Below are 23,641 nucleotides of genomic sequence, written 5' to 3'. Positions count from 1 at the left end.
AAGCAGCCAGCAGGAAAGCCAAAAGAACCTTAGAACTTCCTTGATTACCATCCAAAAAGCCTTTCAGAATCTTCAATGGTTTCAAAGTCTAGTTTCAAAACCTTACAGTAACAGTCCTCTTTACGCAAAGCAACATTAACTCTTGAGTGACTAACACACAAACCATTTCAGAAGAGATCCCTGAAGCAGAAAAAAAATCTTTGTTGGAAGGAAAGGATAAACTAATGTTACTTTTAGAAACAAAACCAGTACACAGTTTCAGCGTCTACCTACTTTTCTGTTTTAAAGCATGGACTGAGGCTGTCAGAGGCTGTCAGCTTGAATACACAAATGAGGCCTAAAATACTGCAGCCGTCCACGCCTACACACTATTGAAGATAAAAGGTCTGTTCCAGTGTATACAATACCATATTCAAGACACAAAATCAGATTTTTTTATTCAATAAATTCAGATACTAAACACAGATGACTATTCAGTAACTAGTAACTTCAAGTAAGGCTACCTCTGTTCTCATGCGGAAAGACTTATGCAATTCAAATACAAGATCAGGAAGGGGCTGAGATTGAAGGGAAAAAATAATCAAAGCTTATTTCGAAAACTTCCAAAACTGGCATTTTAATCTTAGGAAAAAAACTGTGAGACTGAAGAATTCAGAATATCCCTATCACCAAATATTTGTAAATATTTATGGCCTACGCTAGAAAGAAAATATCTTTGGTACAAAAATACTTTAAGTCTCTCTTAAATTCTGTTTCTCAGACTGATTTGTTTACTAGATGGCTTGTCACGACACCTGTTCTCTCCAGCAGGGAACATCAAAGATGATTAAGCCTACCTTCAATTATATGAAGCTATGAAATAATTTAGCTGTTTTTCCAGTTAATATATTTGATTTGAGCAGTTCAGGTAAAAACTGTGCTGACATTTTAAAATTTATATTATTTACAATCTGGTAACCCAAACAAACGTGGAAATGCAGTAAAACACAAAGTGCATTATATAACAACTGTGACTGTTTTTAAAAGAAACTTTAAACATAATGTCAGTAGCTTTTTTCCTCTAAATTTAGAGATTAAAATTTGAAGGAAAAAGTTCTTACCTTTGTGCAGAAAAACTTCTAAGCAAGATGATCTGTGTATTTACTTTCTCTTCTCTGTTGTATAGCTGGTCTTTTGCCTTACTGCCTTGCCTGCAAAAAATGATGTAGAATGTGAATTATTACACAGGCCAAAAACTACACTTGCTGTTAAAATATAACAAATACACCAGATATGTCCTCATAAAGGTGCAGTGCTAAATCCTTTATGGTTTATGTGAGCTAAGTGAAATGTTATTTTACTAGCAGCTAACTTACCTATGTCAGTCTGAAGGAAAAATGGGAGGCATCAGAAAGAAAAAAAAAAAAAAAAAAAACAACAACTACTCCATAGCTTTCAAAATTATTTTTCTCATTTGGCTCTACAAAATAACACAGCTAGATCCATCAGCTCAAACCAGATCACCCATTTAAATATCCAACATTTTCTGTATCTAGGTTTTCTCTGAATCCAGTGAAAAACACCCACTGTTGCACAAAGGCTGACTAAGCCAGTAGGAAAGTCTCACCATACCTTCGTGAATTTCAGTAATCTAACTTAAGTCATACTGAGTACTCACTTCAAGATCAAATGCTGCAGTGTTCTTCAGGATACAAATGTTTAACCACCTAAGACATCTACTGGAAGGTCACAGCAGCACTGTCAGCAAGCTTCTACTTCAGGGAAAAGTTTTGGTCATAGCTCTTGCCAGAGATCTGGGCTTACATTATTTGTAAGCTGTTCTTTCGATCTCATGCATTCTAGGAGAATATCACAGGGCTTGGGTTAGAAGGGACCTCAAAGATCAACTAGTTCCAACCCCTCTACCATGTACAAAGATGCCACCTATTTGATGAAGGATGAGACAGTAAATTAAAAGTACAACACAAGGAAAGAGAACACAGCAGGAGAAAGCTTGTTGTGAATTCAGATACAATCTTCCTCATTTATTCATGAGAACTCTACAAGCAGTTCCTTTCTTCTCTCAAATCTTTGTTACTTTAATGCCCCATTTTAGATATATTTGAGCTTTTGTTGAGAAGAAGGTTGCTTATATTTCAGTTAAGTATATATGGAGTAGAACTTTCAAGAGAGCAAGGTTCAAAGAATATAAATTTTGAAAATGAGCCTCAAAAAATGTTGAGCTGGGGATTTCCATTGCAGCCCTTTAGCTTTACAGTACATTGCTTATCTGCAAATTAAGCTATGTTTGAAAGAAACACAGTCCTGATTTCAGTGAATCGATGATGAAACGAAACACCAGAAGCAACAGACAAGTATCACTGCAGTGAAGCTACTCAGTATTTTATACAGCACACATTAAAATATAAACTTTATCAGTAGAAAAGTTTATCATTTACTTTCAACAGCAGATCAGCACTATCTTGTACAATGAAATAGGAGAAAATGCAAAAATTAGTGACCTGGTAATATCATTTTCCTGTCAATTTGATAATGCTGTCTAACAATTTCCTTCTGTGTATTATTTATTATTACTGTAACCCAGTAAAGTTCTAACTGTTGAGTAGACCTCTCTTGTATATGTTCCTTTCAGTAGAAAAGAGCACTCTTCTCATACATTGCTTCCTATTCTACTCTTTCTAATCAACTTGTTGCTCTTACATAATAAAGCACTGGGAAGAATACATTGTCTTTGTAACTTTTGAAGTTTGGCATCTATCTTTTATTTCACTGAGGTGAAAATCACTTCATCGCCTTTATCTTTACTTAGGCAATCAAATCCCTCCCTACATTGCACCCACATTTCCCACAGGGACCAGCCTGTCACCTACTAACAGGACCTCAGTTAGCCAAAGTCAGCATTGAAACTGCATTCAGAACTGTTATATGCAATTCCTAATTGACCAAAACCCTTGAGTATGACCATAATCACACATATCCTTCCTACATAAAGATGATGGATACATCTGTCCTGCCACTCAACTGCCTCCCAGCTGCTTTGTCTCACCAGATCACCCACATCTAAGGGAACAGTCCATCCTAGGGGCCACATCCACAGGGCTGAGCTCACACAAGTTTTGGCTTTCCACTACAGACAGTCCCTGCAAGTCAATGCATCCCCAAACACTCCCAGTGCTCCCACATTGCTATGCTATAAACTCATGGCTTTGGTGGACTGCCATGCAACTCCCTTGAGATGCTGTGAACTACAACACCAATTAGCTCTATACTGGGGCCACAGACACATCACGGTACCCAGATGAAACTCAGATTACATTAGGTGATATATGGCCAGTCTGTTTTACAAGAGACTTGCCAATTATCTTATAGAATGACAGGAATTTGTCCCTGGTTGGCTGTTACCACCAGTAAAAACAGCTGTAGCCTCAAGGATTATGTTTAAAAGTTAAGCATGACAATAGACTCAGGACAGCTTCTGCATACAACTTCACATACAGAAAATGGATAACTAAGTATTTTGCTTCCAAAGAAAGAGGAGCATTTCTACCATAGCAGAGCAGTCATGAGTAAGACAGCATGAATAAAACAAGGAAAAAAAAAAATCAAAGGGTTAAGAACATGGTGTAAAAACATTCTAAACTGTTTTATATATATTTATATATTTATATAAAGAAGTCTACAGATTGGGTGAAATAAGTTGAAGAAACTAATTTATCACTTATTGGGTGAAAGAAGTTGAAGAAATATAAAATCTACTCTTTACTTCTACACATCAAATCATAATCCTTACCGTGTACTTACTCATTTAAAATTTTGTGAAAGAACTAAAATTTATATAGTTTAGATGTTTTTAAAGCAGTAAAACTAACAACATTGATAGATTTTAGGTAAATACAATTTAGAATGAGAAAGTATTCATTGCAATAAAAAATATGCAAAAAAAGTTCAAATTCTTAAGAAATCAAAATGCAAAAATTCCATTTTTATTTTATAATCGGACTAGCCAAATGGTTTTAGGTAAAATGTATTCCATACAAAATTCATCAAAAGGTAGAACGTTCTTATCTTCTTAACATAACCTTAAAAAATAACAGTAAAATGGGACAATACACCGTTTTTTTTTTTAAACTAATACCACCCACACACACATATATAATTCAGCTTTCTTTTACTTGACAACACTGTAGGAAAATATTTAATGCAACATTTTGAGGACCTGGAAAAATATTTGCTTTACGACATTAAAATATATTTAATGTATTTAAGCTCTGGTTTATGCTATTCAATATTGCAGAGATCTAGCATTCACCCTCATGTCATTTCTTCTTTCAGAATTAAGGAGTGATGAGGAGCCCTCGGAAGAGGAGAAACTACCCTGGTGGTTGATGAGGGCAGTGATTCATCTTTCTGTCATATCTATCTTATTTCTGGCAGTGCTCAACCCCAGATGATTCTGACAAAGTAATAATAGGGAAAAACAAAACAAAACAAAGAAACCCAACAATCCACATCCTGGAAATACACCAAAGATAACTGCTCAATTTTTCATTCTTCACAGATACATCCATACTAAATACCTATTCTAAAGCAAGTAGTCCAGCCCAGATTATATTAATATTTTTTCCAAGCAATGTGTTCATTTTATACAAAACAGTACAATATATTACAACAGTCAAAACAGAATTTATGTTTGTTCTCATCTTTAATATGTTGCAAAGTTGCAGCTTTCCTCCATGGAAATAAATTATATAGTATTCATTTCAATTCTTAGACAGCTAACCAAAATTAAATGTTTCAATAAGTTACACAGAATACGTCTGTTCTTGCATCCGAAGTTTAAATTCCATTTCCCCACACTCCTGCTACTCAATAAATCTAGCTAACTGCTACCCAGGTACACAGAACTCAACCACATAACAGATCAAGAAGAATCAGAATAGAAAAGGGAAATCAGCCATTACCTTGTGCATATAGCTATACAGACCTCCTCTTTATTATTATTTTTTTTTTATCTTCTTTCTTTTGTTTTGTTAGTGAGAGATAGGGATTTGTAACACGCTCCCCTCCACATTGTAATCTTGACAAGTCTGCTGCTAAGCCCCACAGTCACAGCACTGTGCAGAAGCACGCACAAAAAGCCCTTTCCAGCAGCCAATGGCTTTGTCCTCGACCTCCCATGCTTCTGTGTGATCAGCACAGGCTTTGTGGCCATACAAAGGGGGTTAAACATTTCCCTGTATTTATTTAAAAGCAGAGCTAAATCTGCTTAGCTGCATGAGCCTTTCAATGAAATGATTCTCACTGTATCGGGGCATTTTTTTTCTGTTTAAAAGTAATTGGCTTCTTCTATCTATGAAAATAAATACATATATATTTATATAAAACTGACAACAATTTTGATCTAGATTGCACCTTATGCAGAATTTCCTCTAAATAACTGCTTGGGAATTCCCTTATTCCACTTCTCTAGTCCATCCTTTTGACTAGACAGCTTGCCACTAGGCAGCCCTCTGCTCTCCACTGATACCAACCAATATATGGTGACAGGTGAAATTCCATGAGAAAGAAAGTATACACATATCAGGAAACAAAGGAAAACGCGTTAGAAGGAGGCCACCAACTTCACACATCACACCAATCTCTGGACCACTTCTGCTTTCCAAAGAACCACCCTGGAGCAATGCTGGTAATAGAAAGCGCCTTTTATCAACTGCTAAAGAAAGAAACTTTTAAAAAGTTTCTAAGTCTAGTTAAAATGTGAAATGTTTCTAACTTCAAGAGAGTTGCAGCTTTTCTAGGGAGCAGCCTTGGAATCCTGTCAGCATTTATTAGCACCAGCATTAGCTCCGAACAATAACTTCATCTGCTGCTTTGAAACCTACTCCGATTTCAAGACTTGCTTAGAACAATGCTTTCCTTCACAAAAGCACAATCTCTACAGAAGAATCTACTTCAAAGCAAGTTGCCAGTAAGGTTCGTAACAGCTACAACCACCTGAACACCTAAACATAATGAAATGAAATCAGAGTATCTTAATTGAGTTCCCACTTCAGGCACATCCCATGCTCCTGGAGATATGAAGAACTCCACTGAGAAGGCAAAATCTTGGAAAAACAGGAGTTACAGTTACAGGCAATTTGGTTTTGATGTGAAGGTTTGTCATCAGATAATACAGTGCTCATTAGGGAACACCATTCAAAGTTATTTAAGAGTAATTGGCTCCTCTGCCATTTGAAGACATAACTTTTTAATTGCACATTTATAACTGTATTTTCTAATGAAAACACTGGTGTGAAACAGTAAATAATAAACTACTTACTATGCCACAAATAAGTTGCAATGTTATTCGCATTTTTATTTTCATACCTTCAATCATTCCCTCCAAAAATGAAGCCCCAAATAAAAAAGGCAACTTCTCTTACTGAGTAGCTTAACTGTTTGCTCGCCTCTGACAGCACATTTCATCAAAAATAGCTAAAATATAACTGATTGAACAAACATTCTCTTTTTAACTGGACTTTAGCAGAAGTTATTTTCTTAATTTCTAGAGCTGAATGATGAAGGGGCAGGTCTGATTTTGTTGTCTGATTGACCAAACCTAATCAGAATTATTTCTGCACACTGCTTCACTACAGCTGTAGCCCCATTAAACACTAAATGTTCTGAAGGCCCATTCCCTTTCAGCTCCCCACTGTGATTCGTACTCTTCAGACAGTAGCTACTCAGTGGGCTACTCAAAACATTAAAAAAAAAAAAAAAAAAAGCTATATTTAATGGTAAGCTCAAAACCCACAGCAAAAATCTGTCACTTGGCTTTGTCAGGATGGCAGCTATGAAAACAGACTCTTTAAGGTGGGGATTTAAAAAGAACCCTATGAGCTGGCTTTCTTACCCCACAATACATTTTTATTATGAGAAAGCTTTCAGTCATAACAGCAAGTTTTTTCTTTGACAGAAATGCCTCTAAAAATGCTCACTGATTTACATACACTTTTCAGTAATCATAATATTACCGATGGCATCTTGTTTTACATCTTATTACCATTTTAGTCTCAGGAAGCCTTTAAACTAATATAGCCATTAGGAATGTCTTACTGAACAATTTACATGTTAACAAAGCTACTTTTTAACCTATTGAGCTCTTTAAGCTAAAAATATCTGCAATGCACATATGTAGTGCACAATTCCTTGTTTGGGACCCACTGTTAAAAAGATAAAAAGAAAAAACAGATTTAAAAAAATATTAAGCAATTGCTTGATGATGCTGACTTCTCATTTATCTCCCTTTTTATGCATTTTTGGTTTTCCCTTCCAAATGGCCTCAAACTCTTTCACGACATATGATAATACTCAGGAAAAAAACAAACAAACAAATTCTAAGGTTACAGTCATACCAAAGTTTAGTTAGTGTTGAGCTCAGCTGAGTATTTTCAAGTAGCTTGATAGTTAACCTTATCCTAGCATTTAAAAGGTGTGGGGTCTAAAACTCTAGAAAGATAGAACGGTTCAGGAGCACCATGCATGGGGCGTGTGATCCCAAAATGCTTAAACTTTGGCAGTTAGGTCAACCAAGGCCTGTCTAAAATATTGCAGGAAGAAAAGGAGCAGTAGATTTGAATTGTCTAACATCAAATAATCTAAGCCTAAAGATAGAAGAGGCATGCTAACATAATAAAGCTATCCAGCTATGTCAAAACATAGAATGTTAACTACTATCTGTGCACCCCACTCTCAAAAAGCTTCCAAATACTTGGGATGGGAGATGAATTCTGAAGAGTGACTAGGAAGTGCTAGTATGAAATCAATATCTCTCAATACGCACAATACAGCAAAATGCTTTCACAACGCTCAACATAGATTGATAGCAAAAACTGATTGCTTTGTGTCAAAATTAAGTCAATATAAAAAATATATAGTATTGGAAATACATAGGGAATGCAGACACTAAAGTAAGACAAAAGGGCTAAAACTGTTCTATGACTCTACGACTTCACTGAAGCTGATGGAGAGAGACCTTTCCCACACGTACAGCATTTAAGCTGTTTAGCACACAGAGCTGTTGTCAAGGAGAGCAAGACTTCTCAGCAGTGACTCCAGACTGAGAGGAGTCCTCTTCAAACAACTCAAGGTTCATTCACTTTATTATTTTAGCAGCTATAGCACATACAGCTTGGCATTGTCAGAGACACAAGTGAATGGGCTTCTTTTCCTCCTTTCATATTACATTTGATGAGGCTGTTACACAGTGAGGTTCACAGCGTTAAGATTTTCTCCAGCATTATTCTCTCTTTTTTTTCCATGAGGGAACTGCTTTTCCCTTCCTTTGTGCACAAGGGGTATCCCTGACCACTGGATGCCTAAGGCCATTTAAACACAGGACCACTGAGACACACTACACATATAGACAAACGTGCAGCTTATAAGCTGCAGGACAGGGAAATTTATCAGCACACAGAAAACCCCTCACAGCATCAGCAAAAGAACTGATTAGCTGATGGCACACTGCAACGATGGGAGAAATCACTGAAATCCTAAACTAAAACCATCTTAAATTAAAAAAGATTGAATGAAGCCAGAGAGAGAGAGAATGGAAAGAGAATAAAAGGAGGACGATTACAGCCAGAAGACGATAATTAGAATCTTGGTTCTAGGAAGGAAAAAATACATACAATGACTGCTCCAAAAGTATTGCCTCCTCTTCTATTCTGTTGACCCACAATGTCAGAGGCAGATGTTGGTATATGACAGTAGAGGCTGAGCCTCCCCACCAACATTCCATTCCATTTTGTTTCCATGCAGTAGATGGCAGCAGAATAAAAGTCTGACAAAACAGCATCTGACATGGAAGTGCATATGAAGCAAAGGCACCATATGGAAAAAATGGTACCCACTGAAATTCATACATGCTTGCAGAACATTTCTAGAGACCAAACAGTGGATTTGAGCACAGCGGGTGGTATGTATCAGTAGTGCTGACAGTGGGTCTATGCTCAAGTAAAAGAAAAAAAATATAGCGAGTCGTATTTTGTTGCAAACATCTTTTCAGGGTGCTTCAACTTTCCAAAGGCTTCTCTTGGTATAAAGGACATTATTTCAACTTCTGCCTGCAATGTACATACATATTAGTGCCCAAAGAGGGAGCTGGCTGGAACTGGACCAAATCTCAGTTCCTCTGTCCGATCTCATTTGCCACTATACCCAGAAGCAACTAACTCAGTAGTGTCTCTAATTTGACTTGAGGCCCTTGAGCTGTCTCCCCTTCCTGAAACTGTTGGAACAAATTTAGCAGCTCTCTGCTCTAAGCATGACTGCATCTTGACTGGCACCTAGAAACTAAGTTTATCCACCTGAGTCTCCCAAGGACTGCTCTCAATAGGTTCTCACAGAGAATGCCTATCATAGGAAAGGACTGGGCTCTCTCAGGCACTGACACAGCACAATTCTCTCTATAATCACAGCTGGAGAAAAACTGCATGGCAGCATTTGCTCCTTTACATAAAGCAGGACTAAACCTTCAGCATTTTCTCCTTGGTGGCATGGCTTCTGCATGGAGATAGAAGATACCATTTCCTCATTTCTGTAGAATAACAGATGATGAAATATGGACACATACAAAAATGAGTTTAAAACAACAACAACAAAAACAGTGATAAGCTATTTTCTTCATGGTTTTTCCCAATCTCAGAAGAATAAACTACTTAGAAGTTTTGCTTTAACATCTGTTACACCATTAAAATGATGTTCTTTACAGAACAGCAAGTCAAAAAGAGAGTCACCGTCTTCCCACCTCAGAGGGCAATGGGATACCGTAAGGATTTTGTTTTCTTTTCTAGAACTCCACCCATGGGAACAAGCAGCAGACACATCGTACCCCTTTCACAGCAGTTTGAGAAGGAAGGAAGGAATGATCTTGCCCCTCAGAGGCTCAAGCTGCCAACTGTTCCAGTCTGTTATCTGCAATTTGCCTCCCACTCAGCAAAGCTGCCTTGGATCTGGCTCAGCATGACTGGAGAGGCTGGAGCAGCTGGAAGGGCAGCCTTGCTGCAGCTCTATGCCCCAGCAGGCACAGCTCCTTGGATGGGCTCCTGAAGCAAGGGAGTTGCTCTGCAGGAACACAGCCTCCTCCTTTCATTAGGAGAGTATGATGTGAGCTCACAGGTACTATTATTATCGTGGGGGATCCGTAAGTTACTTAGCTTTTTATTTGGAGGAGGAGGAATATCATTTACATATAATTTCTATATTTAAGTACAGCCCATTTTAAGCACTTCTTGACTACCAAATTGTATACCATGTATAGAATTGTAAAATAGCTACCTGACATACAAATTCAGTGTGTTCTCCATATATAGAATGGGTTTTACTTGCACAAGAGAGTCTGCAGCCCTGGCTTCCAAAAGACTAAAACTTGGGAATCAACGCATTTCCAGCAGTTTGTGAAAGCAACAAACGCAGAATTTCTCTCTAAAAGGGCAGATCTCACATGCATGTAACAAATGCAGCCTTAAGGTTCAGAGATTGATGAGCTTATAAAATATATAGTAATCAAATAATACTACAAGTGGACTTTGTTCTTCCCTTCGAGGGGCTTTTAAGGGCATGACTAAAACTGATGCATTACTTTATCCAATATGTAACATCATTCACTATCACGATATAGTACTGATCTGTGAACGGTCTGTTAAAGCTTTAACATCCATTGATCATATGCTCCCCTAGTTTACTTTCCAACCTGCACTGAACACCTCTTCCCATTAGTAAAACTCCCAGTTCCAATGAGCTATGCTAGCCCTTCTCTCCAGTGATCTTCTCCTATTTCTCTAACTGGACTGGGAAAGTCAGCCTTTGATGACAGCAAATTATTTCAACTCTTTTGGTTTGTGTATATAAACGAATAACTCATCTTTCCCTGAAGTCACACCCTGATAGGAATGTTACCTCATCATCAGACCTGGCTACAGCTAGACTTGCGGCACAGGGCCATGTTTTAACCTACTATTTGAAAATGTGTGAAGATTTAGCATTGCATTTTACTCAGGGACCATTTTCTTGCCTCCTAAAGTAACAGAAAATCCTTTCCCATCAAAATGGAGGAAAAAATAAGATGTTCTTGAAAATAGGTTTGTCCACTTCAGAAACCAGGAAGGTAATGGCATTGTTAACAAGTATATTTTACCTTTTTTGCTGACAGAGGGTTTTCATTTACTTACCTTAATACATTGTATCAGAAATACGTCCGGATAGAAAATGCCATTACATATCTTCACAGACCAGATTTCAAACAGACATTAAGTTGTAGGTAAAATTACATACTGCAAAGAGAACGGGGAAATTCACAGAACTACTTAATGTCCATATAAAGAGCTGCTCCCTCACCCCATACTTCCCCCCACCCCCCCTTTACTATTATTACTTTTTTGCAACACATTTGAGTTATTTTACTCCATTTTTAGGCAGCACCAATCAATGGCTTTCAGTGAATAAAACAGAGGACCATAACAATAAAGGAATACTTTGGTTCAGGAGCCGTGCTGCGCAAAAGTCTATGTTATGGTAAATCCAAAATTCTTACTGGAATTCTGCAAGTACAGCCTATTCCAAATTACGAATCAGTCTCAAAGAATAGAAAACATTCTGTAGTGACATCTGATTATTCAGGTAGGTCATTTTTGACTCAGTGAATAAGCTTTTAGTGAATCTTCTAAATCCAGAAGTTCTACAAGTCCGTGAGCAAGTATGTATTTACTAAGTTTTAAAAAGAAAAGTCCATTTCATTCCTATGTTGCAATGGTACAGTTCTGCAAGTGGAAATCAAATTATTTTTTCACTGTTGTTACAGACTGTCTAGGATAATCCATCAGCACAGCCAGTGTTTGTATGCATTCACAGTTTCTCCTTATCAGAAAAGTAATAATACTTGGACCACAAGCACCACAGGCATAAAGTAATTTTAAATCAATACTTTCACTCTCAAAATTCTTAAAAAAAAAAAAAAAAAAAAAAAAAAAAAAGAAAAAGAAAAAGCAAAAGATTATGCATATATTATTAACAAAGCCAAATCCAATGCAGGAAATAGCATTCAAACAGTCTCAAGGAAGGAAAAAAAGAAAATAAAATAGTGGCTAGAGGTTACTTGAAAGGACTTATACACATATATCAATCAAAGTTAACACAAAGAGCTACTACCACACTTTGAAGTACTGAGCTTTAAATATACACAGCAAGTTAAAGCTATGGTGTCATTAAATATTTAATGTTATTTTGACTTTAAACACTGACAAGGAGTCTATTTTATCAAAATAAAACATTAAAGAGCATTTGAACTTTTTTTTGAGATAGATTCAAGTTTAAAGCAGTCAGTGCAAAACTTTCAACTTCCAGTTTCCTGAGAACATTTAAAAAGTTCTGCTTTCCTGACAGTTCAACATTATAAAGATATCTTCATCAAGTTTATAAAAACAACAACAACAAAAAAAAGAAAATCACTCAAAATATAGTTGATCACACAGCTATAGAAAAACTGATGGCTTTTAAGTTATGTTTTTAATCATTTAAGACAATTTCTGTTTTATATTTAAACAACCTCACACTGGGGATAGTTTCATTATAAAGCCACTCAGACTACTTGGCTGTTTTTACAAAGACCCCAACAGTCTCAACGTAACCAGATCAAAGATGCTGAACTTGGAGTAATTCAGGTGACATTAAACAGAGTAACGGTGCCAGTCAGTTGTTGGAAAAAAAAATATATATTCTGCCATCCCACCTGTGTTAGAAGGATAGTTAGTTCAGATGTTCACAATAAGATATTATTTGAAGGCCAATTAACTTCATGTTATTATTTGTATTTTTTTGTAAAATTGTAAAAAAAAATACAAAAAAATTGTATTATTTGTAAAACAAAAATTAAAAGCTCTCAATGATATAGATTTAAATATAAGATTATTTTACAAAGCCTTTTTACAGGTAGCTTCAATGCACCATTCCACATTGCATAGTGAAATATCAGCTCTTATTTTACAGAGCATATTGAGAGCTGAAATGACTTAGGGCTATGAAGAAGTAGCAGATGATATACTCCAATAAGACAATTACACAAGCTTCAAAAGACAAAAAAAAAACAAAAAAAAACTCAGGCAATGACAACGTCGTGGTAACAGATGCTCATTCCTCTCTCTGTTCTGCAGAGTCCTATTAGGCTTATCTGGCTCTGGTTTGTGTCTCCTTACCAATACTCAGTGCCCTGACCCCGAGCTTCTAGTCCACCATTCAAATCAGGCACTTACTAGGAATTATCAGTGGTAACCAGAATCTAATACATGCTCTTCTATTTTTTATTTATTTATTTATTTAAATAAAAAAAGCCAACACTGCAATGTATCCATATTATGAAGCACCTTCTGCTGAACATCTGTCAGTCTAAATTAGTCTCCCATTCAAGAACAAGTTCTGTTGCATCCACTGAAGTCTCTGCAAAGTACATCCTCTCCCCTATTACTCATCAGAAGCAAGCAACTAATGCATCTGGATGTATGCAGCTAAGTCAGGAACCCAGGTATGGAAACTCTGCGAAAAGAGCCAGGCTGGCTGGCTGGCAACAAAACAGTCTGCAGCACTGTCTGTGTAAAATGGCAATAAAATATCCGCATTTGCTTGTGCATGTATTTTAGCACCAAGTATGTATATTGACAGCATCTGTTAAAGCTACAGGGCATTGAAATAGTTCTCACTTGTGGAGGTGAGCTACCCACAGAAGCCACCTGGCTCCTCTAGCAAGAAGCCCAGCACCAGATGAAGAAGAAACTAAACCCCACATTCCTGTGCCCACAATGCCTGTGGCTTGTTTTTGCCCTAGGATGAGGAGAGGAACACAAACAAAAACAGACTTTTATAAGAGCTGATTTTTGGCTACAAGGCCAGAAAACGCTATGAGCTGTTGTGAGGCAGTGAGTACCAGGTGCTGTGCCCTCCTATAGGCTGGGCAGCACTGACAGGGCCCTGCCATGACACTGCACAATCACCAGGCCCAGGGTGGGTCTGCAGAGCAGGCAGCACTGGGGCTTTCCACTCCTTCCCATATTTCAACAAATATGAAAGTTTTAAATTATTATGGAGCAAAGAAGTCTACCCCAGAACACTCAGAAGTCCACTGGTAGATATTTGGACAAAGAAACCAGATCTTTCGTGCTAGAAATGGCAGGGAAGTCAGGCCTATGATGCCACAGAGTTTTTGCAAAACGTTTATTGGGAATTTTTGATATTTAATGCTATGGCCATGCTTGCCAGCTTCTTGTAGGCGCACTTCCCCCACCACCCAATTCCATGTATATTTCATAAACGGCATATGGCAGAACAAAATGTTATCCTATATCCATATCAATAATTAAAATCAAGTTTTCCAGCAGCAATTTTATCCCTGCCCCTTGTGTAAACATGATTTATTACATCAACTTCAGCATGCCTTACCATATAATGATTACAATGCACATTATTATAAGACTAAAGCTTGCAAATTTATTTTAATGTTCCTACTGAATACTTAATTTTGCAAGTTTAGGTCCTTCAGCAAAACCTTCATACTAAGATTTCAGAAAAAAATTTGGAGATAAAAACTCCCTTATATGGCATAATTCTAAATAACCACAGCTTTGACACAGAGTTGGAAACTTTGGATCTGCTACAGTTAGCTCAGCATTAGTTATCTAAAGAGAAGAAGCCTCAAAAAGCAAATGTCATTTTGCCAAAAAAAAAAAAAAAAAAGAAGAGACAACTTATGCTTTTGCAGTGGATTATACATACAGAATTAATTACTACTCTAAAATTTTGGAGTCAGCCTTCAAAGCTATGCAAAGTATACCATTCAGAAGCACATTTCAGTCCAGGGATAGGACATGTACAAAAAGCTGTTCTTGCCCTGCTGCTCCTTAACTAAGGGTCACACTCTCCACAAATCAAGCTTTAGTTTTCCAGTTCCTTGGGGTTTCTTCTGGTCACCCACATCCTCCTGGCTTTACTCTTATCTATTTCACTCTTCCTTTCCCTCCTCCAAATCCATGCACATAAACAAGCTTCCAGTGTTTCAGGCTAACTCTTTTCTCCCCATCCCTCAGCTTTACAGTGCTGATCTCTTTGTCAAATTGCACACTGAATACGTGTAATGCTAGCAGTATAAGCAGGGATTTAATAAAGCCCCAAGCTGCTAGACCACCCAGACTGTTTATTAGCTTTCTACATAGCTCTCATAGGTTGCCTCAACTAGATTTTTAGAATTATTCTTCACTCAAATGCTGCTTGCATTGGACAGCGTTAATAAGACTGCCTTAGTCTGGTTCTCTCAGCAGTCCTCCAACACCATCTTAGGCAGCCCTTGTACTCTCAAATGCTCTCTCGCTCCCAAGGACACGCAGTACACCTATCAAGAACATCCTATGGAGCTGAACCACAGTCTTCATATTACATCAAATACTTTGAACTAAACCTTTCTTGCCTCTTCACAAAAACATCAATTGATTTACAGCACAGGATGACTATGTACGGCTCAGAGGAGACCCAGAGCCAACTACCACATGGCGCAGATGTAGCCAGGGTACAAGAGGAGGCAGACCCTAGCAGTGCTTAATCAGTCACTTGATGCAGTTCTGACTTCATCACTTCCACTTTTAAGAACCACAGGAGGAAGAGCTATGTACAGAACTGGAGCAGCACAGAGTTGGCTCAGATAGCTTAGCAATGTCTGGGCAGGTCAGAACGAGCAATACTTTTGTCTCAGTTTCCCACATTCTTAGGAGCATACAATTCAGGAATGCAAAAAGAACATCAGGTAACAGATGATTTTTTACTACAAACATATCCAGCAGCCCCTAAAATGACTGGGATTCTCAGGGCCTGAGCCTCAAAGCCACTGTAGAGCCCCAGCCCCATCTGTCCTGCTCAGAGCCTTGCAGGAAGCCTGGCAGCAAGGAGCTGCCTCCCTCAGCTACAGGGGAACATAACAGTGTCAGCATGAAGAGCTCTGCATTCAAAAGCAGCACATTGGAAGTAAAATTAGCTCCAAGTGCTAGATCGTGACTTGGCATCTAATCATTACACAACCTACATGATTCACTAAATAGAGAACTCCCAAGTGGCTGGCCTTAACAAAAGCAAGCCTCCGCCATATACCCATGGTGAGATATTTTTCAGAAAGAACCCCGCCATACACACTCTTCAGCAAAGCCAGATTGTTGCACTCATTTTATGTTAAATTTAATAGATCATAATTAGACACTGAAGTATATGACTCTTTCAATTCTGTGATAAACTCCATCTCATTCTCTAAGAAAGACATTTAAATATTTGATGGTTTAAGCCCAGAGAGAATTTAAGATATTTTAATGTCATTATAGCTTTGGATAAATGGAGGTTTGTATTTTAAATACATGTTGCTGTAATTGTTTCCTTTATTTCTGGTTTTGCTTAAATTTTGAGAAAAATCAGCATGAACATTTTAGCTCAGCTGGAGAAGTCTGCAGTTTGAGCATTTCCTACTACGTTTAGCTTATCTATGTGAGTTCTAACAACACAACAGATTAAGAGGTATTTCAACCCAATCAACAGCAATTTTTCTGCTTAGTTTGAAAACATTAAAACCTTAACAGAACACTACATGTTCTAGAGCTTTGAAACTGATATTTCAGCTTCCCTACAGAGTATACAGAAGACTTTTCACAAAAAGACAACAAAATCTAATATTAAAAAAGTTTTGAGTGTGAGAACAAGACACACTGACCACTCATTCAAGTTCTCATGTTTATATTAGTAAGTTTTAAAAGCTTCACATCCAATCCCATAGACACTCCACTTGTCTTAGCCTTTCTTTCTCAGCCTTCTGACCATTTTGTCTTTGTTGCAGAGTCCCCTCTGCAGCTGCCCACTGATCACTCTGTCTCCAGGGAGAAGCTGTCTTCCACATATTTCTCACTGACAGTTTCCTTTGCCAGTCTCCTGCAGAGTACACACTTGGACTAAGACTACATGATAAGAGCTTGAGTAATTCATACAAAGTGAATGATTTGTAAATTGCTGCTGGTACAAATGTATCCATATAATGCACTCATAATGAATTGATTATTTAAACAAAGTAATAAGCAGACAGGATTAAATACTCTTAATGCTAATTGTTTTAAACATTCCTTTTAAGAAATTTACTAAGAAACTACAAAATAATTGTTTAAATTTCTGTCTGTCATTAAAACAAGGCAATACAGAAATGTGGCAAACTGACAACAATAATCTCAATTCCTTTGAAATATGAACTTTTAGAAGTGCATTTTACATTCATGCTCATTTGAGAAAAAGCTCTTTAGACAAGGTAGCTAAGAATGCCTCTCCTTACACCTTGACTGAATTCTGCTTTTCTCTGTGCTCAGAAAATAATTTATGGGTCAGATACTAGAAAGTAACAGAGGTTTAAAGCTCCTTGAAAGTTTCATCTGGGGGGAAATTGACAATCAATCAAACAACATCTGACAATTGACCAAATATCACTGATTGCTAGAAAGTGTAATGAACTAAATTACAATCCTGTTGCAGGCAGAAGTAATTTAATTTTAGATAGACAGCTAATGAGGCCTTCCAAAGCAATACATGCTAGCACAAGGCATAAACAGATCAAGTCAAATTCAATAGCTATTAAATCAATTGAAAATGATGCAAGGAAAACAGCTTTTAATACAGTACATTCTCTCAAATCATGATGAATTGGGAATCATTATTTGAAACTGAGGCTTTGTCACTGTTCTCTTTTACACTAAAAAACGCTGAAATCAGCACTCAGATGTCATGGATGCTTTTCTGTCCTGCATTAAAGAAATAAAATTAAATTACAGTATTTCACAATACATTACTTTACAGAGACTTAAGCGTAGTACAGCAAGAAATAAAAAGCGCATACTTAAGCTCAAACAGTGATGCAAGTCAATTGAAATCCTGCCAGTTCAACCTCTGTGCTCAGGTGCCATTAAAAAGACACTAAAGACGTTCCAAAATCTGTATCTATGACATGGATCATCTATCTGATGATACACAAAAGTCCTTACAAGGTCCTTCCTGAAGAAACTTAAATAAGGTAATGCATTTACCACAAGAAAGGAAAGTGGCAGAGAGTCTCAAGAACTTTCTCAACCTGATTTAGCACTTATCTGAAATCTATAGTAAGAAAGTCTTGATATATTCTGACAAAACAGTTTGTATTTGCAGGGAAAAAAATCTCTACATCCTGGTATTAGACTCAGAAAAGTTTCTCATGCCATCATTCAATTTCAGCACTACATGAACCACCCTGAATGCACACTTACTCTTCACAGCCAACTGCTGTAAAGCAGCACTGCCTGGCAAGCATCAGGATGACAAAGGATGTTCCAACAAATAGAGGTCACCCACTGCTTTCCATAAATCATCTTGGACTTCACTGATTACCTTAACAAAGATAGTTCACATTTGCCTGCTTTGCACTGAAAAAAAAGGAAAAAAAAAAAAGACAATGACAACTCAGTATTATAGAGAAAGCTAAATACTTTGTAGTCATCAGCCTAATAAACAGGGGAGGAAAAAAAAATAAAAATAAAAATCAGTAGTTCATGGGTGTTTACTGAAGAAATTAAGATACCTATCAAGCACACAATTTATAGTCCCAAATGCTGAGGTTATACAGAAGCATGAGAGAAACGTGAAAGGAAGTCATGAGAATCACTGCTGAGCCTGACATGCAAGTTCTGCTTTCCACTTCTTCCCATACTTCAATAAACAAGAATGTTTTAAAGTACTTTGGGGCAAAAAACCCACCCTAAAACACCATATCTTTTTCTCTATTTTAAGTGTTCTAATGTTCAGTCTTCAGCTACAAGTTCATTTTCCAAAGCTTTCTACTACATTTTTCAGCTACCTTTCTCCATCTAAAATGGATGGTAGGAAGTGATTCAGCATCCAAAAATTGGTGGAGACCTCAATAATCCTATGTGTATTAACACCATCATAAAATCTTGTTTCTTTTATCCTCTGCCCCTGTTCTTTATGAGCTTTTGTTCTTTATAACAACATTTAGGCTGTGCTCAGCACCAACATGCCTCAGGTAATAGCATTACCTCACAAAGCACAGACAGTGCAGCTACATCTGAAGCAACTCAGGTGCAAGAAATCTCCATCAGCACAGAGTCAGGTGCTGACCTCAACTGCAGCAACAGAAACAAGCTGGCCTCTTCTCAAGCCTGTGCTGATGCTTCCAGCCCCAGGTACGCCCCAGGTCAATTTACAGCAATGTAAATTTTTATACTGAGCTGCTTTACATACAAACCAGCCTGTCAGATACCAGAGAGGAAAAGCACAACTCTGCTTCTCTATGTTAACGCCAAAACAGCTAGCTGGGCACATACATATAGGGAAAAAACAAACAAACAAAAAAAACCCCACAACACCCAACACTTGTCCTCTGTAAGAGTAGTTTGCAATGACCGTACAAATAAACAAAATATACCAAGGTGTGAAGTGTTACCAGTCAATAGTAAACTCTGGTCATTTGGGGGTGTTAAGATTTTAGGACTGAATTTTGGGTATACGTTCCTACCTTACCAAAAAAAAAAAACCAAAAAAAAAACACAGCAATTAGATATCAATTGGGGAATACCCTAGGAGTGTATGGTCTAAAAAGCTGATTCTAACAAAAAACTAGTAATCTAGTAAAAAAAAAAAAATCATAGAAGACAGGTAACTCACCAGGAAAGAAATGGAGAGAGACTTTTTTACTTGATAGTCTCATGGTAATAACTATCAGATCTAAGCAGGAATAATGGATAATATTCTCCAACTGGAATCTCTGTGACTCACTGCCCATCTCAAATTCACAAAGCTCTGGTGCCTCACCAGAATAAGTCCCAGCTGAGCCAAATGTCAAGCCAAGAGAATCTATTCCTGCGTGGTTAACGAACAAGAGAGGCCTTGTGAGGAGGCTTCTTCTCATAAGTTTCCTTCTTCAACAGCAAGCCCAACAACTGCTCACAGATGGCAAACTGCTAAAATACATCCTGTCTAACTTAAATACGTGATATGACACAGGAAACAATCCACTGAGTGTAGGAAAATGGTCAAGAAGAAATTCCACAAGTCTGTTTTGGAACAGAACCAAATAAAACTTCCTCTCAATTGAATTTCTACGTGTTCAGGAAAGAGAGACTTGTAAGTTCCTCCTAGCCAGAATTCAAAAGCCAGCCCTCTCTTATGCACTTGCGTTTTATGAGATAACTGGTATGGTAAATTAATCCCTTTCTACGAACACATTTAGTCAATCAACACAGAAGTTTATCATCACTGCAAGAGTATAAGATTGACCTTGAAGTTAAACTAAAAGATTAAACATTATTTTTATCTGCATTTGAGCTCATAGCTGAGTTCAGAAGATAGACATTCTGCATGAGATAAAAAAAAAAAATAGTAATTCTGTCTCTAACAAACATAAATCAATTACCAAGAAAATTAAGATATTTAAATCTTCCAAAACCTGAGATTAAAATAAATGCTTTCGAGAAACGAAGTTTTAGTTAGAACAGATAATTGCTTTCAAATACGAATAAAGTTCAAATTATACTTATCAAGTAGTACCTAGGGGTAATACGAATGTAATAGTTCATCTTCTAATCAAGTTTGTCTTATGAGTTTTGTTGTATTTCATTTTAATCATATTTTAATGAGATTTGCAAAATAGCCCAGTAAGACGGAAATAGGTTACTGTGCTGAGAAGAATTGCCTCAGGGAAAGCGGGAAAAGACGTGGGACAGATTCATCTTCAGCAGCTCATCACACTGCCTTGATCTGCCAAGTCTATTTTCTATCATCACGTCTATGATCAGAGACGGTGCTACAACAGCCTGTTACACATTTAATGAACCCAACCCAGAAAAAGGTACAGGAGGATTTTCTTTTGTGTTTTTAATTGCTTATCTCTTTGATAAGAAAGAGAAGGAGGAAAAAACTTCTCTCGAATCCAGCTATCACCCTAGAGACAATGTGGAATCTTTATATTTCCTTTCAAAGTACATAAACGCAAACCTGAGAGTAGAAGTGCAACATAGAGTGAAAAAAGCCAAAGGAATCAGGAAATACTAGACAATTTCAAATTACATTCATATAAAAAAAAAAAACATACAATAAACAGTAACTCATCCATGATAACTCATTTTTTCTTACAGGTCAGCTGTAATACATTTTCATAGAAACATCTTGTTGATATTAACTAGAGTAAAAATTAGCACAGAAAACCAGGAAATTTTAAGAAAACAGAAGTCTTTGACTTAGCAGGGGTAATTAATACTTTATAAGTAGCTAATGCTGCTAGAGAACACTGTTCCAGTCAGAGGTCTAAGGTGGTTTTGCCTGCTGGTTGCTTTTTGAAGTCTTCCCCTGTTACACGACTGGACAACTGAACCACACACAGGCGCTACTACACAAGTAAACTGAGCTGATGGTGGTGGTGGTGGTGGTGGTGGAGTGAGATGTCTGGTCAGTAATCAAGGCCACTGTTTCCTTTCTAGTTATCCATGGGCACTCAGACCTTTAGCATGTCCAGAGCACTGACACCATCACAGTAAAGTATTTGCTGCTCTGGTTCATAATGAAATTCTGGTAATAGTGTGTTAAGAATAAACAGGGTATCAGACTTGATTTACTGAGATGTGGTGTTACGTAAGCAAACAAGTAAGGAGGGGGAAAAAAAGGAAAGCTGCAGCTACAGAAAGTATTTTCAGATGATATCTGTACAAAAGCAATATCCAGTCTCTTAGCTTTATCCTACATCTCCAACACAATTTCTCAGCAGTAAGAATTCTCCCTGCTAACCTGCATAAACCATGTAAGCACACTTCCACAGCCTTTTTTCAGAGGATGATGACAAAGCCATCTTAATTCAAGCTTTGGGCAATACTTAAGCATATTTTCATGTAGTTCAGATGTCTAAATTTACTGTTCCAGATTCTACTGACAATTTCTTATATACATGCTACCCTTAGCCTTTCTAATCTTAACTCCACATATAGCAGAACTGAAAAAAACCTCCATATATTCCACTTTTATTAGGCTACTGCTTTCTCTCTGTCTGTTTAGATCTATGTCACTCTATAATAACAAATGAAGGAACTGAAGCTGCCATTCGATCTGAACTTCCTGTAGGGAAAAAATTTGCACATTCAAAAGTCAATTCAAATGAACAGAAATATATACAGAAATAAACACAACATATTTTGTTCTAAAGGTTGACTTCAAATCTCATGACCACTTATGCAAATGTCTAAGTAAGCATATAAATGCATTGAAGTTGCACTACAAAGGTTACTTTCTTGTTCTTATTTCAAATTTTCTCCTTACAACAATCCAGTTCCCTTTATTCCCCCCCCTCTATGACTTTCTAATCTGCAGTTCCTTCACTCAACACAGCTGAAAACACTTCTCGCTCTCACTTCTTTCCCACAACTCTTTTAAAGAAGTCCTTTGTTATCTAGTCACTACCAGTTACTTATCCTTTGAGAGCTCTGAGGTTTCATTTTCTGCTTCTCCAACAGTCCATTCTCTCTCACTGTCCTGTCCAGTGAAACCCTTATACTTACAGAGACTAAGGGAAGGAGGGGGAAATAAAGAACAAAGATGCCTATTTGCAACTTACTGGAAACTTGAATCATAAGAGAAAAACAAAACAAAACAAAACCAAAAGATTACACTATAGCAGAATTACTGCCAGTCCAACACTGACACATTGCAAAAACAGAAGAACTTCTACACATGCAACTATTTAAACAGAAGTCTGAATCAGTCTGCTTTCTCAGCATGAGTGCATAGAAGGACAACTTTGTCACACTGTCCTGAAGTTACAGCCATTTTGATAAAAGGTCAGAAATGTATTCAAAACAATGAATTGAAAACACTGAAACGATCCTCCATTTCTCTTTTGGGAAGCTCTCATCATATCCATGCCACTGCTTGCCTCATCTCCACACCCAGGTTTCTGGATTCTGGGAGCTGCTCACACACCCACAATGACACGCCATCACTCCACACAGACACCCAGGCCCTGCTATTTCACAAGTTTGAGACATGTTAGTTTTTCTGCTCTTTCAGTGCAAAGGCAAGTAACATCCAAAAAAAGAATGAGAATTATTTTTATCTTCAAGTATTAACATACATCTAACCACTGAAGTGCAACAAGCATCTGTATTTAAAAGTTATTTAACAATCGGCACATTCTCTGATATACAGAAGTCACATGCTTTTGAAATGTGAATTTATGCAATCAGTAGTTAAAATAATTTATATTAATCATTGTAAGTGCTAGTCTGGACGTGTCCTTCCAAGTTATAAAAGGGTTGCTTTAAAGTATGAATTAAGCATTAGAGATGCTGTACCATCAAAGAACATGGAAGTAATCAGCTGTCAGACTTCCAAATACTTTACACACACACACACACACACACACACACAAAAAAAAAAAAAATCCTACTATATAGTATTAGTTGTTGGAAGAAAAAAAAGCCATATTGATTTATATGCTGCTACATGAAGATTTCGTTCATGTAACTTCCTGTTCATTCTCTTCTCCATTCCCTGTTCCCTGTTCCAAGTTTCA

The 23,641-nt window shown here is 37.2% G+C and overlaps 1 protein-coding gene across 4 annotated transcripts in view; it reads right to left on the bottom strand.

Annotated features, from left to right (window-relative positions):
• The window catches only part of NRCAM (neuronal cell adhesion molecule), a 141,565-nt gene that overhangs the window by 96,562 nt on the left and 21,362 nt on the right, over positions 1 to 23,641 (bottom strand). For all 4 annotated transcript variants that reach the window (XM_085219535.1, XM_085219552.1, XM_085219543.1 and 1 more), the window contains exon 2: positions 1,101 to 1,190. The gene's annotated coding sequence lies outside the window, so the exon portion shown is untranslated. The remainder of the gene's footprint in view (positions 1 to 1,100; positions 1,191 to 23,641) is intronic.

This window comes from Meleagris gallopavo, chromosome 1, assembly GCF_905368555.1.
Source record: "Meleagris gallopavo chromosome 1, MGAL_WU_HG_1.1, whole genome shotgun sequence".
In the NCBI taxonomy this organism is placed as follows: Eukaryota; Metazoa; Chordata; class Aves; order Galliformes; family Phasianidae; genus Meleagris; species Meleagris gallopavo.
The sequence above is the reverse complement of the archived record's forward strand: the minus strand, read 5'-3'. Positions and strand labels throughout refer to the sequence as shown.